The sequence below is a fragment of the Musca autumnalis genome, unplaced genomic scaffold (assembly GCF_047663935.1).
Source record: "Musca autumnalis isolate F117 unplaced genomic scaffold, ASM4766393v1 scaffold_1, whole genome shotgun sequence".
NCBI classification, from domain to species: domain Eukaryota; kingdom Metazoa; phylum Arthropoda; class Insecta; order Diptera; family Muscidae; genus Musca; species Musca autumnalis.
Genome location: NW_027411644.1, coordinates 236,930,906 through 236,949,974, shown reverse-complemented (window position 1 = coordinate 236,949,974; position 19,069 = coordinate 236,930,906). Strand labels below are relative to the sequence as shown.

The following is a 19,069-nucleotide window of genomic DNA, read 5'->3' as shown; positions in this document are numbered from 1 at the left end:
TACAAAAATCCGACCAAAATGTACCAAACATCCCAAAAAAACGTCAACCCTGATGGCTAGCTATTGAAAAAGCCCTTTATTTGCTTATAAGTGCTTCTTTTTTAGTATTTTATTTCGATTTTCAATGAAAATAAAATCCACTCCCTCCTCTTTTGTTTGTTTTCTTTTTTGCCAATAGTAGTATAACGGATATTCCCAAGCAAATCAACCAAAGTGTGTGAGTACGACATTGCTAGCCGACAAAGAAAGGTAAAAAATGTCCAAAAGATTGTAATCGCAATGCCCATTATTGTTTTCGATAAGAAACAAAAACGAGTGACAGGATAATCCCCCAAACACCTTGAAGCAGTCAAAGCCCATAACATTTGTTCATTTCTACACTTAGTTTAGTTTTTAATTGCAATCGGGTATGGTGACAAGTGCTTGTGCGGAAGGTGCGATGGTGTGATGGTAGTGAAAGTAATTACTTTTTACTGGAATTTCAATTTGATGCGACGTAATTGTTAAATGAAGCCATTGAACTAATCGCAAAGGTAAATCAATTATTTTTATTTTTGGCTGGAGATTTGAAGCTAGAAAGGGTACCTACCAACATATGCTAAAGACATTATCGATTAGCTGTTATTAAATGTGGTTAATTGACAAATGAAAATACAAAAAAAAATCTATAAAATCTAAATAATTAAACTTAAGGTTTATTTTAATGTCAACGAGTATAAACAGACGTCGTGTTTGCCAAAAGTAGATTTTCTTTGAATACTCCGAGGTCAACCACTTCTAATTGACTGATTTTGAATAATGATTCGATTGGTGTTATTTTTATATCCCCCTGAACCACATATGGTATGATTTCTTTAGTTACTAGTAATTTAAGATGCGCAATTGTAATAAAGTTACATTTGTTGTTTAAGACAAAAAAAATAAGTTGGAAGGATTTAAATAACAAATATGGCATTTAAAAGGATGATTACTTAAAAGTATTCACTTAACCTTCACATTCAGCCAATCACGAATGAAAATTCCATGCGGAATTTCTCCCTTTTCCCTTCTTTCGTATCCGAAACAAAAAATTCCTCACGGAAAAATTCCGCTGGAGAAAAATTAGGTATCATGAACGCTCTCAAACATGTGTTTCCTCCAAAAAAATCTCCCTGCATAGAACATGCAAAATAAAAAATTTCAATTATTTTTATTTCAAAATGCATATTTTTTCAATTATTGCCATCATTTAATTAAAAACACTCGTTTTTAATGCATTCATCACGGTGCTCTTGAAAGAAATTTAAATGGAAGGTGCTTACACCTGGGAAGTCTTAGCGGATTCTGGAACTACAATGTTCATAGATGAGAAAAATCAAAAAACTAAAAAAATCGCCGGAGCGCTTTATAAATAAATCGCGATTTATGTTGACATTTTTAGGGGTTGTTTAGGTTTTCACGATTTTGTTTGGAAACCGCAAGTCCTATCAAAATGAGACTGAAAAAAATGTTGTAGCTATGAAAATTCTCTACACGATTGACCTTTACGGTATTTTCGTAGGGTTTACCATTTTTGAGATATTGAAGTTAAAATTGGGACAGTGCACTGACTGTATCGCCCCCTTATAAAACAATGTCATGAAGGGTGCGACTTAACTAACTTTTAATGAAAACCGCTTACACAGGGGAAGTTTCTGTGAATTCTGAAACAGCAATGTTCATAGATGAGAAAAATCCAAAAACAAGAAAAAATCGCTGTAGGGATTTTTAAATAAATCGCGGTCAAAATTCTCATTTTTGGTGTTTTTTTAGGTTTTCACGATTTTGCTTGGAAACCGCAAGCCCAATCGCAATGGAGCTAAAGAAAATGTTGTAGTTGTGAAAATTCTCTATAGGATTGACGTTTATGATTTGTTCTCAGGCTGTACCATTTTTGAGATAAAGAAGCTCAGTTTACATTTTTAGGTTGTTTTGTTAGGGTTTCGCGATTTTGCTTGAATGCGGCAAGTCTTATCAATAAGGGACCTGAGCAAATCTTATAGCTGTGAAAATTAACTACAAGACTAGCTGATGTAATTTTTCCTAGTTTGTACCATTTTTTTAGATATATAAGTTTGAGTTGGGAAATTGCAGTCATGAAATTTTTTTATAAGGAGACGATACAGAATTAAATAGAATTTGAATTGTCCAAATTGGAACTTCTATATCTCAAAAACGGTAAAGCCTACGAAAATATCATAAAGGTCACTCTTGTAGAGAATTTTGATAGCTACAACATTTTCTTTATTCCTATTTTGACAGAACTTGCGGTTTCCAAACAAAATCCCAAAAACCTAAACAACCCCTAAAAATGTCAACTTAAATCGCGATTTATTTAAAAAGCGCTCCGGCGATTTTTTTTGTTTTTTGATTTTTCTCATCTACGAACATTGTAGTTTCAGAATCTGCAAAAACTTCCCAGGTGTAAGCACCTTCCATTTAAATTTGTTTCAAGAGCACCGTGTCATGATAGTGGCAGTTCCATAACACAATGGAGTCAATTGCACTGCCTCCTTGGTATTTTCCAATCACATTTGATGTTTTTCATAATTAGTAAAGGCCAGATCAGATCGCTTGCTTTGCTTGCTTCCCCAAATATCAAATTATAAAGGAATGCCAGAGCCTCTTTGCAAATCCGCCTGCGTTTGCCTTTAGGAGGCTCTGGCATTCCTTTATAATTTGACATTTGGGAAGCAAGCGACGATTGATTCTGTTCTGGCCTTTACTAATTCGTATTGTTTCTGAGAAATAGCTATTTCTTTCTCCGGAAATTTGCAAAAATGGGGTATTTTCCAGACTTGCGAAAACATTGTACTCTTTAGGAGCACGCCACGACCACACTTTTCAATATTTTGACCTAATTTTTTTGTTTCCTTAGTTTAAATATGTTTACTATCGAATCCCATATAGAAATTAACAATCGGTGACGGTAAGAAATTGGGGTTTTGGCCAGGAAAATCAATTCCTGAACCACTGTGCTACGGTATAATTTTTTCGGAGGCAAGTCCATACGTACTTAATGAGAAAATGGCACGAAAGCTGTAGAAACCCCTTCGTTCACCATGTGTAGTGGCTCGTCCGTGCGAGAGCCTGCCTGGTCCATAATTTGAATATCATAATATTTTTGCGAATCTTACTTTGAATACCTTAATATTACTGCAAATCTTAGATAAAGTTCGAAGATGATGCTTATCGGTCAACCCCTTCCGGTACCTCACCCACAAAAATTTAAACAATTTAGATAAATTGATACGCGATATCTCTTTAACGGGGCAACCGATTTGATCAAAACTTTGGATCCCGTAATATTTAATGCAAACTTAGTTTACGTTCAAAAATGGGCTAATAGCTGTAAATTATAGGGGATCAACTGAAATTACTGGTAGGGTTTTGATAGATTGAAGGGAATAATTAAAAAAATCCACTTCCAAAATGCGCTATGTCAGTCCATTTCTTCTGGTACCTCTTAGGATGGGACGGGAACATTTGAGTAGTCGATTTTTTATATCCAAAAGTCTAAAAATCGATGTCGACTTTTTTTTTCAAAAAATCGACTTCTCACGGTCGCCTTTCGATTTTCCACCACACACACACTCGTTTGCAAAATTTGGTCATTATATTGGGTCTATACGGAATTTTAGGTTTTTAATTATTGATATTTTTCAAATCACGTTCACGTTTTTGATATTTTACATTTTAGATTCCAAGTTGACACAAAATTTTTCCACCAAAAATTTTCAAGATAGGTGCAAATTTTGGTATATCCCTCAAAGAACGGTACCTTCATATTTTTGGTACTTTGAGCTTTTCGCTAGCCTTTTGGACGAAACTATATAATTTGATATTTGAGGTTTCCAGTGAACACAAAACTTCTTCATAAACATGTGTCAACAAAGGTCCATGTTTCGGTTAAGCCCGCATTTAACGATATCTACCGATTTTCGGTATTTTGATAATTTTGTCTAAATTTTTTGACCGAACTACCTGTAATTTAATATTTGGTCGCAAAACTTCTCCCCAAGAAATTTTCTACGTGGATCCATGTGTTAGTATAGCTCCCATATAACAGCACCTCCCGATTTTATGTATTTTGAGGATTTTAGCTACATTTTTGTTTTGTAATTTGACATTTAAGGTTCCCAGTAGTCACAAAGCTTCTACAACAAAAATTGTAAAATTAGGTCCATGTTTTGGCATAGCCCCAAGTAACGGTACCTCTCGATTTTAGATATTTTGAGGGTTTATGCTACATTTAGGTATTTGAGGTTCCCAGTGGTCACAGCAAAAATGTTAATAGGTTCATGATTTGATATAGGCCCCATATAACGGCACAACCCGAATTCGGGTATTTTGACGTTTTTAGCAAATCGCCGGAGCGCTTTTTAAGCAAATCGCGATTAAAGTTTAAGGCTTTGTAGGTTTTCACGATTTTGCTTGGAAACCGCAAGTCCTATCGAAATGGGACTAAAGAAAATATTGTACCTATGAAAATGCTCTACAAGATTGACTTTCATAATATCTTCGTAGTTTCTACCGTTATTGAGATATAGAAGTTCAAATTATTCAAATGGATTGACTGTATCGCCTCCTTATAAAACAGTGTCATGGCTGCATTTTCCCAACTTAAACCCAACTCATAGCTACAACATTTTTTAGTCTCATTTCGATAGGACTTGCGGTTTCCAAGCAAAATCGTGAAAACTTAAAACAACGCTTAAAAATGTCGACTTGAATCGCGATATATTCAAAAAGCGCTCCGGCGATTTTTTTACCCTCAGCATTTATGCTAACGAGGGTATATACACTTTCATACGGGCAAAATGTGCCTCATCAAAATTATAGTTTTAGACCCAAAGTATGTTTGGACGAAATGTGTTTCAGACAATTTGGTGTTGATTTAGCAATGTCCGTCTGTCTGTCTGGCTGGCTGGAGCGCACGATAACTCTCGAACGGATCAACCGATTCGGTCCAAAATTTGGCTTTCGTAATATTTTGTCCAAACTTAGTTTAAGTTCGAAGATGGGTTATATCGGTCCACTCTTTCCCGTACCTCCCAAACAAAATTTCGGAAATGTTCGGAAAATTTGTGCGCACGATAACTGTTGAAGGAAGTAACTGATGTGGTCCATACTCTGCACATCGTAAAGTGTGTACCAGACTTAAATAAGGTTTAAATATGGACTCAATCGGTCCACTCCTTCGGGTACCAACACAAAATTTCGAAAAAGTTCAGTTTAGGGCCATCTCTCGAATCGCTTTGATTTTTGTTCTAGCAACTTGTATTCACTGCCCCACCACGGTACAAGTATCCTTAGGGGCAAGTCCATACTTCCCGAAAAAATAGCCTGAAAGTTGCAAAAACCCCCTATGACACCGTGTGAGGTGGTTGGAGCGCAAGACAACTCTCTAAGGGATCTGCGGATTCGTTCCACAATTTGGTCTTCGTAACATTTTGTGCAAATTTTGTTTAAGTTCGAAGATAAACCATATCGGTCCACCCCTTCAGGTACCTCCCCCACAAAAGTTCAAAAATGTTCGGAAAAATTGTGCGCGCGATAACTCTTGATGGGAGTGACAAATTTGGTCCATACTTAAGACATCCTAAAATAACTACTAGATATAGTTCAGGCTCGAATATGGATTATATTTGTCCACTCCTTCTGGTACCTAACACACAAAATTTTGGATAAATTCACTTTAAGACCTGCTCTCGAATCATTTTGATTTTTGTTGAAGAAAGTTGCATTCGCTGCCTCAATTACGGCAGTAAAAGTTTTTCAGGGGCAAGTCCATACTTCTTGAGAAAAACAGACCTAATGTTGTAAGATATATATGTAGATGTTCAGGTCACATTTTTCGCTTTTTTGTTAGGTTTTCACGATTTGCTTGAAAACGGTAAGTCTTATCGAAATAGGACTGGAGAGAATCTTTCAGCTGTGAAAATTCTCTACATGATTGGCTTCCGTAATTTTCTCCTAGGTTGTACTATTTTTGAGATATATAAGTTTAAGTTGGAAAATTGCAGTCATGACATTGTTTTATAAGGAGGCGATACAGTCAGTGCATTGTCCCAATTTGAACTTCTATTTCTCAATAACGGTAAAACCTGCGAAAACATCATAAAGGTCAATCTTGTAGGGAATTTTTTAGCTACAATATTTTCTTTAGTACCATTTCGATAGAACTTGCGGTTTCCAAGCTTAATCTCGAAAACCTAAGAACCCCTAAAAATGTCAACTTGAATCGCGATTTATTTAAAAAGCGCTCCGGCGATTTTTTTTTTTTTTTTATTTTTCTCATCTATGAACATTTTAGTTTCAGAATCCGCAAAAACTTCCCAGGTGCAAGCACCTTTCATTTAAAGTTGCTTCAAGAGCACCGTGCAATGCGATAGTATTTTTTTCTAGGTGCTATAGATAGGATGGTACTTCATCGCCATACAAAGATTTAATGCGATAATGAATGTCGAGATAATCCATGTCGAAAAATAAATTTAATTTCATAGGCATTTTTCATTTCATAATTCATATTAATTTTTTAAGAAAAAAAAAGGAGTAGGCAATTTTAGTAGCCATTAAGATGGAAATCTTATGAAGCTAATTGGTTATGTGTCGGGAAGTGGAAAAGCGACAAAGGGGAAAATATTTTTGAAAAAAAAATTCGCGATTTTTTAAAAAATATTTTCACTATTTTAGAAAAAAAAAAACGACGAATGCCAAAATATTTTTTTTTAAATCGCGCGATTTTCTCAAAAAATAATTTTGGGAGTTATGTCCGGACACCAAATGGCGTAGTGTTACCTAGGTCAGAATCTTATAAAGTATCCCACGTATATGAAAATTGTATCTTATACAAAACTAAGAATTTTCCACATTCTATAAAACAGTAAAATATGGTGTTCTAAATACACACAAATATGTATTCAAATACAAAAGGAAAATAGCCTTTGCGTAAGTTTTCTGGATAATTCACTATTAAACCTAAATTATCACCGTTGCTTAAAGATGGCCCGGCCAGGCTTAAAGATGATTGGGCCATCAATTGTAAAACTGCCAACGTTTTGATTAATATTATCCAATTTTTTTATTCACGAAATTAGCAGATTGTTGTTGAAAATGAATGAAAATTGTCAAAAGACACTTAGTAACTTCGTCACATAATTTTCAATATTTAGTTAATGTATGTACAGTCCACATTGAAAGAAATTTAAATAAATTTAGAAATTTAAACAAGCTTTTAAAACAATTTTAATCCTTAAAAAAAACACAAAACTAGAACGCTCTTTAGTGAAACAAATACCCACATACCTACATACATACGTAAAGCAAGAATAAATAACAATTCTCGTAAAGCCTTATTAATTTGTTCGTGTCATTGGGTAATTTACTGAATGCGGTCAAACATCGAAATACATAGGTTGGTAAAACAAGAGGAAGAATGTGAAACAAAACAAATCATTCACTGTGACTGAGTAATAATGAAATTGTATTTCACTTTAAATTGTCATCTAAATCGATTTTGTTAGTACAACCAACCATACATTTGAAGATAGTAGTAGTCATCTATTTAGTATGTCAAAGGACTTACTGCTTAGGAATTGAGGAAAGAATCAGTTGTAGGAATATGGTTATAATTTTCTGTAGAATTGAGATAAAAATAAAAATTAATACATATGTATATTCTGTTACATTAATACATATACGAGACTGTCAAATGTATTAATGTAACTTGATAAATTAAGAGCAGAAAGGGAATTATTTCTAAAACAGTCCTTTCTTATAAAAATATAAAATTAAACTTTAATATAAACCCTTATAGAAAATTCTATTTATAAAAAAACATATATGCAATGTTCTTTCAAATAATTACATAGCTAATCTGATATGGAACGCCGCAAAACGAACAAACATATCTAAAGGAGCCTATCTTTTAGGTTGTTCCTGTAGTTTTTTATTATCAGCATACTTTAAGATATCTAATTTTCAACTGAAACACTGTGGTTCCGCCCGTGGACAAAAATCGAAAAACATATGGCAACAAATTTGATTGCGATTGAAATAAATATTCTCAAAAGCCATCAAATTCCCAGCAAAATTTGGAGGAAGGGGTTCCATGCGATGACGTGATTTCGTGGCATCTTTTGCATTGGTTCAAACGAAAGTCGTGAAAGATCCGATCTTTTCATCAGCATTTGAACCAATGCAAAATAAGTCGTGAAAGATCCGATCTTTTTATCAGCATTTGAACCCATGCAAAGGAAGCCGTGAAAGATCCGATATTTTCATCAGCATTTGAACACATTCCATCGATGCAATAGAGATGAAGTTGGTGTTTTTATTTATACAATTTTTTCTAAATATATACGATTAATTGTCGGAGACTCTTGATGTTGTCTGAGACTCGAAATCACAACCAACGTTGTTAAAACTCTCGTCGTAATGATAATGTCATTGCAAAGGGTTGATGTAAATGGCATGCCAAAGCATTGGTGGAAATGACATTTCCAAAGCATTGGTGAAAATGACATGTCAAAGCATTGCTGTAAATGACATGCTTTGGATCCAAAAATGAATAGCATCTTTTTGGGTCCACGCTCATATAAAATTCATCGATGAAGATGCTAAAAAATGACATACCAGCTCACTTCTACCATGATTCAATGGCATCTTTGGCATCGAACATTTTGCTGGGTTGTTAACATTCAGTACAATTTTTGCCAATTTACAGCGGTTATATGACAAGTTAAGTCGAAAAAGTAAAGATTTGTATGTGGTGCCTTAAAAACGTAAAATTTGTAAGCAAAGTATATGCTGTGAATGGGTAAAATTATAAAAAAATAAGTAAAAAAGTATCAGTCGGCTTTGCCGACAGAGATATACCCTCAGCCTGTGTATATTGAAACAATTTTTCCCAAAATACGTATGTATTTAGGGGGTTTTAAAAATGTTGGGCGTTTGATCCGACAAAAATGTTGATTTGGATTAAAGATCGAAAGTTTTGCGGAGGAGATACTAAAAGGAATGGATCGACATTGACCGTTATCGAAGTGGATCTCCAGCCACAACATATGGTGCTATAGGGGGTTTTTACACTCTTCGGGCTGTTTGCTCAAGAAGTATGGACTGGCCCCTAAAAACTTTTACCATCGCAATTGAGGCAGTGAATGCAAGCTGCTTCAACAAAAATCAAAGTGATTCGATATCAGGTCTTAAAGTGAACTTATCCCAAATTTTGTGTGGGAGATACAGGATGGAGTGGACAAATATAGTCCATATTTAAACCTAATCTATATCTGGTAGATATATTAGGATGTGTAAAGTATAGACCAATTCGGCCACTCCCTTCAAGAGTTACCGTACAAACAATTTTTCCGAACATATTTGAACTTTTGTGGGGGAGGTACCTGAAGGAGTGGACCGATATGGCTTATCTTCAAATTTAAACTATGTTTGGACAAAATATTACGAAGCCCAAATTTTGAACCGAATTGGCAGATCCGTTCGAGTGTTATCCTGCGCTCCAACCACCCCACACGGTGTTATGGGGGTTTTTTGCAACTTTCAGGCTATTTTCTCAGGAAGTATGGACTTACCCTTGATGAAACTTGTACCGTCGTATGGAGGGCAGTGAATACAAGTTGCTTAAACAAAAATCAAAGCGATTCGAAAGATAGCCCTAAACTGAACCGATTGAATCCATATTGAAACCTTATTTAAGTCTGGTACACATTTCACGATGGGCAAAGTATGGACCAAATCGGTTACTCCCTTCAAGAGTTATCGTGCGCACAAATTTTCCAAACAATTTCGAACTTTTGTGGGGGAGGTACCCGAAGGAGTGGACCGATATAGCCCATCTTCGAAATTAAACTAAGTTTGTGTAAAATATTACAAAAGCCAAAATTTTAACCGAATCAGTTTATCCGTTTGAGAGTTATCGTGCGCTCCAGCCAGCCAGACAGACAGACGGACGGACATTGCTCAATCGACTCCAAATTGTCTGAAACACATTTCGTCCAAACATACTTGGGGTCTAAAACCGTTATTTCGATGAGGCACATTTTGTCCGTATGAAAGTGTATATACCCTCGTTAGCATAAATGCTGAGGGTATAATTAAAGAGGTAAATGTACAATTTCCTAAATTAAACTTATAGTTAATGGCATTGGCAATGCTTTTACGAAAAATGATATTCATAAATAGTTTTCTAACTTCCTTGAAAATAAATTCTTTGTAAATGATTTTTTCTGGTATTTTTAATATCAGTACTATAAATTTTGTGTTGAGTTTTACTAATGTTAGGAGTATTAGGGAGACTTCATGCAAGGACGTATTTTGTTCTCTCAGAACTCAAAATGCAAAATTAAAACTAAATCGGCTGGAAAATTTGGCTAAAATCATCAAAAACCAAAAAATCGAGCAGTAGCTTCATATGGGGGCTATACCTAAATATGGACCTATAATGAACATTTTTTGCGAGGATGTATTTTGTTCACTCAGATCTCAAAATGCAAAATTTCAACCGAAAGTATCTATAAATTTGTCAAAATATCAAAAATCGTGTGGTATCTTTATATGGGGGCTATACGTAAATGTGGACCTACATCCACAAAAATTTGTTTCTATCTTTATGTCCCCTTATAACCCTATGTTTAAAATTTCCAGGCGGTTTCTCCGAATTAGAACTATTTTTGGCACTCCTTTCCATACAAGTGGGACCACTGTGTGAAAGTGACATGGCTTTAGATTGTTATTGCTGAACAACGATGTCATCGTTAATAACACACACCACACAGCCAACAGCCTAAGTGTCAATATTGACAATAGAAACATGTAATTTAAATAATAAATCAGTTATCGAAGTCGATAGGGTAAACTTTTTAATTGGAGTAGGGAATAATTTGAAATACCACCCTCTAAAAAAATTATTTGAAATCCTCCATAGTCATTTGGCATGCATTAATAATAAAGGAAACATTTATTACTTTTTAAAAGAAACCGAAAACAGTAATTAGAAGGTGAGAAAATTATTAAGGAAAACTTAAATATTCAGATAATCACTAAGAAAGTGAAAACACAGAAAAACTTTGTTAGTAATGGTATTGGATAAATATACTCATAAATTTTTAGTTTCGATATGAAGGGAAATATTCTATAAAACAAGTGTAGATAAGATTATGTCACTTTTTGTAAAACAAAAACCAAAGCCAGACGGAACCATCCGCATCATGTAACAAATTCTACTAAACATAGCATATTAACTTGTGTGTGAAATCGGAAGTAGTATTATACAGTCCTGCTATTCTGAATAGGTTTCATTTTATATCGACGCTGATCTCATGGGGTAAGCATAACTGAAGGTTATCGGGCCCGTCCACAGGTTCTAGAGAGTAGATAAATTGATTGTTTTCGAATCAAAGAAGTAGTAGCAGATCTGTTGAGAAAGTATTCAAGGAAGCGCAGCAAATTATGGAATATCACCTTCAAAACAAACAAGTAAAAAAAGTATCAGTCGGCTTTGCCGACAGAGATATGCCCTCAGACTATGTGAATTGAAATATTAAGCTACGGACAGATCGAATATAATTCTGATCTTTTCAGAATTTTGTGGCCATTTTGTGCCTTTGAAATTGCCGACGATAATGTGGATTAGGATTAAAGTTTTGCGGAGGGGCTACTTAAAGGAATAGACGACATAGGAAGTGGATCTGATTTTGAGAGTCATATCTTTTTGATATATATTGGGCACACTAGTCATTTCAGTGGGTCATCTTATAACTTTTGGACCAGTATGCCAGGAAGAATGGACTTGTCCACGGAAAACATAATATGGCTGTAAACAGCAAGACCACAATGAACAGCGTCGGCATTCATTTCCAAAGCATCTTCGAAAATACCATAAACTGCATATCGACACGAATGTTGAACTTTTGTGGGGGAGGTACCCTAAGGGGAAGAAGAAGTTCTCGTGCTCTCCAGCAACTACATATATTTGGGGTTTTTACACCTTTCGGGCTGTTTCCTCAAGAAGTACGGACATGCCCTTGAAAAACATTTATCGACGTTATTGAGGTAGCGAATGCAAGTTGCTTCAACGGAAATCATAGTGTCTCGAGAGCAGGTCTTAAAGTAAACCTATCCGAAATTTTGTGTGGGAGGTACCCGAGGGAGTGGACAAATATATTCCATATTTAAATCTGATCTATATATGGTTGATGTATTAAGATGTGTTATGTATGGACCAAATCGTTCACTCAATTCAAATGTTATGGTGCGCACAATTTTCCCGAATATTTTTGAACTTTTGTGGGGGAGGTACATGAAGAACTGTACTGATTTGGATTAGCTTCGAACGTAAACTATGTTTGGACAAAATATTACGAAAGCCAAATTTTGGACTGAATCGGAAGATCCGTTCCTCCAGATGAAACTTGCACCGTCGTATGCCCCCTATACTGAATACAAGTTGCTACAACAAAAATTAAAGCGATTCGTGAACAGGTCCTAAACTGAACTTTTCCGAAATTTTGTGTTGGAGGTACCCGAAGAAGTGGACCGCTCGAGTCCATATTGGAACCTTATCTAACCCTGTTAGAAAATTTACGATTTACAAAGTAATGACCAAATCGATTACTCCCTTCAAGAGTTATCGTGCGTACAAATTTTCCGAACATTGTCGAACTTTTGTGGGGGAGGTACCTGAAGGAGTGGACCGATATCACCCATCTTCGAACTTAAACTAAGTTTGGACAAAATATTACGAAGGCCAAATTTTGGATCGAATTGGTTAATCCGTTCGAGAGTTATTGTGCGCTCCAGCCAGCAGGATAGACAGACGGACGGACATGGCTAGATCGACTCCAAATTGTCTGAAACACATTTCATCCAAACATACATACATACCAAACATACTTGTGGTCTAAAACTATTATTTTGATGAGGCACATTTTCATCTTATCAAAGTGTATATACCCTCCTCCTTAGCCTAAAGGCTGAGGGTTTAAAAAATTGTGACAAATAAGAACTGCTTTAAGTTCGAAATATTAATACCCTCCACCATGAACTGTGTTGAAGTTAATAAGAACAAATAGTTTCCTTTCGTGTATGAAAGTACTGAGCTCTTCCTATTATTGCAGGAATTGAACTTTGAACGCATGGCAACGCTCAATATTTAATTACAGCCTTCCCGGTTCGAAAATTTGTAGAGTTGGGTAATCTAGTTCCTAGTTCCTTGTACTAGTTCCAAAACGTATGAGTAACATCATGAAATGTAACGTGTGATATTAAGTATACGCAGTTTGTTCAAAGAAAAAATGTGGGTCATTGGAACTGCGAAGTGAGCTAGATAGTTCCATATAGTTCCTTTGGCACAACTCTAAAAATTTGACAAAAAGCCCTCGAAATACATAAAAGTGAGCAATACCGGCTAGCATTAAAACTGGGTATATATTGACAGTTTGTTTGCAAGTAAGTTTTTTTTATCTTTTGGTATCACAAAAATCCAATTAACGACCAATTCGGTAAAAAAATGTGACTAAAATCTTCAAAATCTTTAACTCTGGCTACGCTTATATGGGGGCTATACCAAAACGTGAACCTATACTGTCTGATTTTTTGCAAGGTATGTTTTATAATGAGAGAAGTCTCCCTTGTCCCGTATGGGATGTTGTGGAACAATGTTTTTTTGTTGATGTTTTATAATCTTGTACCTTAAGCGAAGACTAAATACCTAATTTCAGTTATTCCGTTTGAATAATGTGCCTATAACGTTCAAAACACCCAAAATCGTATGATACCGTTCTATGGGGGCTATATCAATACGTGGGCCATACCGACAAATTTCTGGTGGAAAGTTTTATGCCCCAACGAAGACTAAATACCATTTCGGTAGGATATTGGAGCCAAAATCTTTGGAAAACAGAAAATTTGTTGGCGAAGTTTTACGGGGGCTGAAGACGTCGGAGCAGTACTGAAAAATTTCATTTGGAAACTTGTATACCCCCGACGAAGACTAAATACCAAATATTGAAGCCACAATCATCAAAATACATATGTACCTAAAATCGGAAGGTACAGTTCTATGGGGGCTATATTAACATGAGGACCTATACCGAAAAATTTTACCACAAAGACTAAATGAATAAAATTTCAGCCATTTCGGAGGGATATTGAGGCCACGACCTTCAAAATACCAAAAATGGGGAGTACCATTCTGCGGGGGCTATATGAAGACGTGGAACTATACTGACGAATTTCTGGTGGAAAGGTTTATGCCCCCAACGAAGACTAAATACCAAATTTAAAACATTTGGAGCTAAAATCCTCAGAATACCGAAGACTAAATGCCAAATTTCAGCCGTTTTGGTGGAATATTGAGGACACAATCTTCACAATACATGCGGAAAATCGGAAGGTACAGTTCTAAGGGGGCTATATGAAGATGAGAACATATAGGGGAAATATCAACTTCTATACTAAATTAGCTCTATCTTAAGAATCGAAATGGCTGAAATTTAGTCTTCCTTGGGGGTATTAAACTTTCCATCTGAAATTTGTCCACGTCTTCATAAGCCCCATTGAACGGTACCTCCCTGTTTTCCGTATTTTGAAGGTTCTAGTCTCATTTTTTCATTGAACTGGCTGACATTTGGTATTTAGTATTCGTTGGGGGTATAAAACATTCCATCTGAAAGTTTTCGGTATGGGTCTACGTCTTCATAACCCCCGATTTTCTGTATTTTGAAGGTTTTGGCCTCAATATCCCACTGAAATTGCTGAAATTTGGTATTTAGTCTTCGTTAGGGGTATAAAACTTTCAACCTGAAATTTGTCGGTATAGGTCCACACCTTCATATAGCCCCCATAGAACAGTACCTTCCGATTCTCGGTATTTTTAAGGTTGTGGCCTCAATATCCCATCGAAATGTCTGAAATTTAGTCTTCTTGGGGATATTAAACTTTCCATCTGAAATTTGTCGGTATTGGTCCACGTCTTCAATTCCATCTGAAATTTTACGGTATGGGTCCACATCTTCATAAGCCCCCATTAAACGGTACCTCCCGATTTTCGGTATTTTGAACGTTGTGGCCTTAATATCTCACCGAAGCGGCTCAAATTTGGTATTTAGTCTTCATTGGTTTCAACAAACGAACGGACGGACAGACGGACATCGTTATATCGACTTAGAATTTTATGCTGATCCAGAATATATTTGTTTAAATATGATGCTGTTAAGTACCACATTTTTGACGGCGCAAAGTCGTCAAGCTCTTCGTTGGTGGTATAAAACTTTCCATCTGAATTTTGTCGGTATACGTTCACGCCTTCATATAGCCCCCATAGAAGAACACCTCCTAATTTTCGGTATTTTGAAGGTTGTGCCCTCAATATCCCACAGAAACGGCTCAAATTTGGTATTTAGTCTTCGTTGGGGGCATAAAACCTTTCACCAGAAAATTGTCGGTAGGCCCACGTCTTCGTATAGGCTCTAAAGAACGGTACCCTCCGATTTTCGGCATTTTTGAAAGTTTTAGCCACATTATTTAACCGGAATAACTGAAATGTGGTACAATACATTATTACATATACAAAACATCCCTTGCTTCACGTTTTGGTATAGCCCCATATGACGATATGCCCCATCTTAAAGTTTTTGTAAATTTTAGTTGTTGTTGTTGTTGTAGCAGCTAGAAATCTACGTATAAGCATAGGTTTTTTGCTGGGTTGGCAGCCGCTGGCCGAAACACAATGGTTTCGGGTCAATCCGGTACGAAAGAACCCGCTGCCGTGGGATTGTGTAAATTTTAGTCATATTTTCTACCGAATTGGTTGTTGTTGTAGCAGCATTTAAACCTACGTAGAAGCATAGGTCCACGTGTTGTATATCCCCCTTATAACGAAGCATGTCGATTTCAGGTATTTTCAGGTTTTTAGCAGACCAAATTAGCTGAAATTAGATATTCTCGATTCCTTACCAGTGGCCAAAAACCCAACATAAAATTGTGCGCTTTTTTACAGAAGAAAGGTTAATTATTCCATATAAGTTCAGTATATTTTATGGTTCAATATATTGTTATGATTGTAGTAGGAAACTAATAAACTCTCCTAAATATGTGGTGAAAGTGAATTTTTTAGCGATGTGTGTTTTATAGTTGGCTACCTGTAAGGGATAATTTATACAGAAATTATATTCATTTGAAGTTCAGGGGGTCTACTTTCAGTACCATAATTTTGCCATGAGATATTCCACTAATTGGAAATTGGGAGAGTCGAGCGTATTTTTATACATCCATATCTAGGATTTGAGCACTTATAGTAACACAACTGGGGTAATTTAAAGCTCAAAAGGTCTTCTTCAATATTGGTAACTTTTGTTGAATTTTCCCCAAACCAAGCTGGGATATTCGCCTTTACAATTCAAATCCAATATATGAAAAAATGGGATGGGTTAGGGACTATTGTGATGATACCTCCATTGTTTGACCACCTACGCCAACCTACCTACCTTAACTCATTGTAACATTGAGATTTTCCACTTTCATTTCCTACCTTCATAAACATAGAAGCGGTTATATTCACATAAGAATAAAGCGTTAACTTTTTCACGTACGTGTTTTGTCCATTATTATATTATCCGACCTTCATCAAAATCAATAGACTCTTTCCTCTCCTCTTTAAGCCTAGCTTAAATAATATGGTACGTTGATATGAAATTTAGATAATAGTTTGACCTGCGAAACCAGAACCCATTTGGGGGTCGCTCTACTGATCCAATATCATCTATCAAAACCTCTGTTGGAAGTTTACAACCCCTTTACCAAATCCGGTATACGGGGACGTTTCCATAAAATAAAGAGTTGGCCTGAGAATTCAAAGCCCTTTTGGGGGTTTGTTCTTCCGATCTAATACCATTGTCTCCATATGACATTTTTTCAAGACCCAGACAAAATCGATTAGGAACGTGGACTTGGGAAGTATCTTTATTTTGGGACTTGATCATAAAATAACAAGTAAGAACGGCGTTAAGTTCGGCCTGCCCGAAATTGGTATACCCTCCACCACGAGTTATATTGAAGTAAAATGGAACAATTAGTTTCCTTTCGTTTATGAAGAAGACTAATACCAAATTTCAGCAAATTTTGTCGATCGATACAGCGAAGACTAAATACCAAATTTTAGCCATTTCGTAGGAATATTGAGGCCACAACTTGCGAAATACCGAAAATCGGGAGGTACCGTTCTATGGGGGCTATATGAAGGCGGGGACCTACACCAACAAAATGCTGGGTGAAAGTTTTATACTCCAAATGAAGACTAAATACCAAATTTCAGTCATTTCGGAGGAATATTGAGGCCACAACCTGCAAAATACCGAAAATCGGGAGGTACCGTTCTATGGGGGCTATATGAAGGCGTGGACCTATACCTAAAATTCTGGGGGAAAGTTTTATACCCCCAGCGAAGACTAAATACCAAATTTTAGCCATTTCGGAGGAATATTGAGGTCACAACCTTCAAAATACCAAACATCGTGAGGTACCGTTCTATGGGGGCTATATGAAGGCGTTGACCTATACCGACAAAACTCTGGGGGAAAGTTGTATACCACAAATGAAGACTAAGCACCAAATTTCAGTCATTTCGGTGTGATAATGAAGCTAAAATCTTAAAAATACCGAAAATCGGGTGGTACCGTTATATGGGGGCTATATCAAAACGTGGACCGATATAGCTCATTTGCAATGCCAAACATCCTAGGAGTAATAGAAACTTCTATACCAAATTACAAAGCTCTATCTTGAAAATTGCGAGCTGTATCTTGATTTCAATAGACGGACGAACGGACGGACATGGTTATATCGACTTAGAATTTTACCCTGATCATATGTATATGTACTTTATAGGGCCTCCGATGAATATTTCGATGTGTTACAAACAGAATGACAAGTTTAATTATACCCTCCATATTATGGTGGAGGGTATAAAAACAAGTAAAAAAGCATCAGTCGGCTTCGCCGACAGAGATATTGCCTCAGCCTGTGTATATTGAAACAATTTTTTCCCAAAAAACGTATGTATTTAGGGGGTTTTAACAATTGTGATTAGGATTAAAGATCAGAAGTTTTGCGGAGGAGATACTAAAAAGAATGAATCGACATTGACCATTATGGAAGTAGATTTCCAGCCACTACATATGGTACCATAGGGGATTTTACACCCTTCGGGCTGTTTGATCAAGAAGTATGGACTTGCCCCTAAAAAACGTTTGCTGTCGTAATTGAGGCAGCGAATGCAAGTTGCTTCAACAAAAATCAAAGTGATTCGATACCAGGTCTTAAAGTGAACTTATCCGTAATTTTGTGTGGGAGGTACCGGATGGAGTGGACAAATATAGTCCATATTTGAACCTGAAATATATCTGGTAGATATATTGGGATGTGTAAGGTATGGACCAATTCGGCAGTTCCCTTCAAGAGTTACCGTACGAACAATTTATCCGAACATTTTTGAACTTTTGTGGGGGAGGTACCTGAAGCAGTAGACCGATATGGCTTATCTTCGAACTTAAACTATGTTTGGACAAAATATTACTAAGGCCAAATTTTGGACCGAATCGGCAGATCCGTTCGAGAGTTATTTTGCGCCCCAACCACCTCACGCGGTGTCATAGGGGTTTTTTGCAACTTTCAGGCTATTTTCTCAGGAAGTATGGACTTGCCCCTGATGAAACTTGTACCGTCGTATGGGGGGCAGTGAATACAAGTTGCTGAAACCAAAATCAAAGCGATTCGAGAGATGGCCATAAACTGTACTTTTTCAAAATGTTGTGTGGGAGGTACCCGAAGGAGTGGACCGATATTGCCCATCTTAGAACTTGATTTAGATATGCCCAAAATTTTACGACCGCCAAATTTTAGATCGAATTGGTTTATCCGTTGGAGTGTTATCGTGCGCTGCATCCACTACACATGGAGTCTAAGCGGGTTTTTATAGCTTTCGGGTCAATATCTCAGAAAATATGGACTTGTCGCCGAAAAAACTTGCACCGTT

The 19,069-nt window shown here is 36.3% G+C and overlaps 1 protein-coding gene across 1 annotated transcript in view; it reads left to right on the top strand.

The window, feature by feature from the left end:
* Nucleotides 1-337: 337 nt before the first annotated feature.
* The window catches only part of Kif19A (Kinesin family member 19A), a 34,327-nt gene continuing 15,595 nt past the window's right edge, over nt 338-19,069 (top strand). Inside the window, 1 exon segment of the mRNA XM_073960580.1 lies at nt 338-533. The gene's annotated coding sequence lies outside the window, so the exon portion shown is untranslated.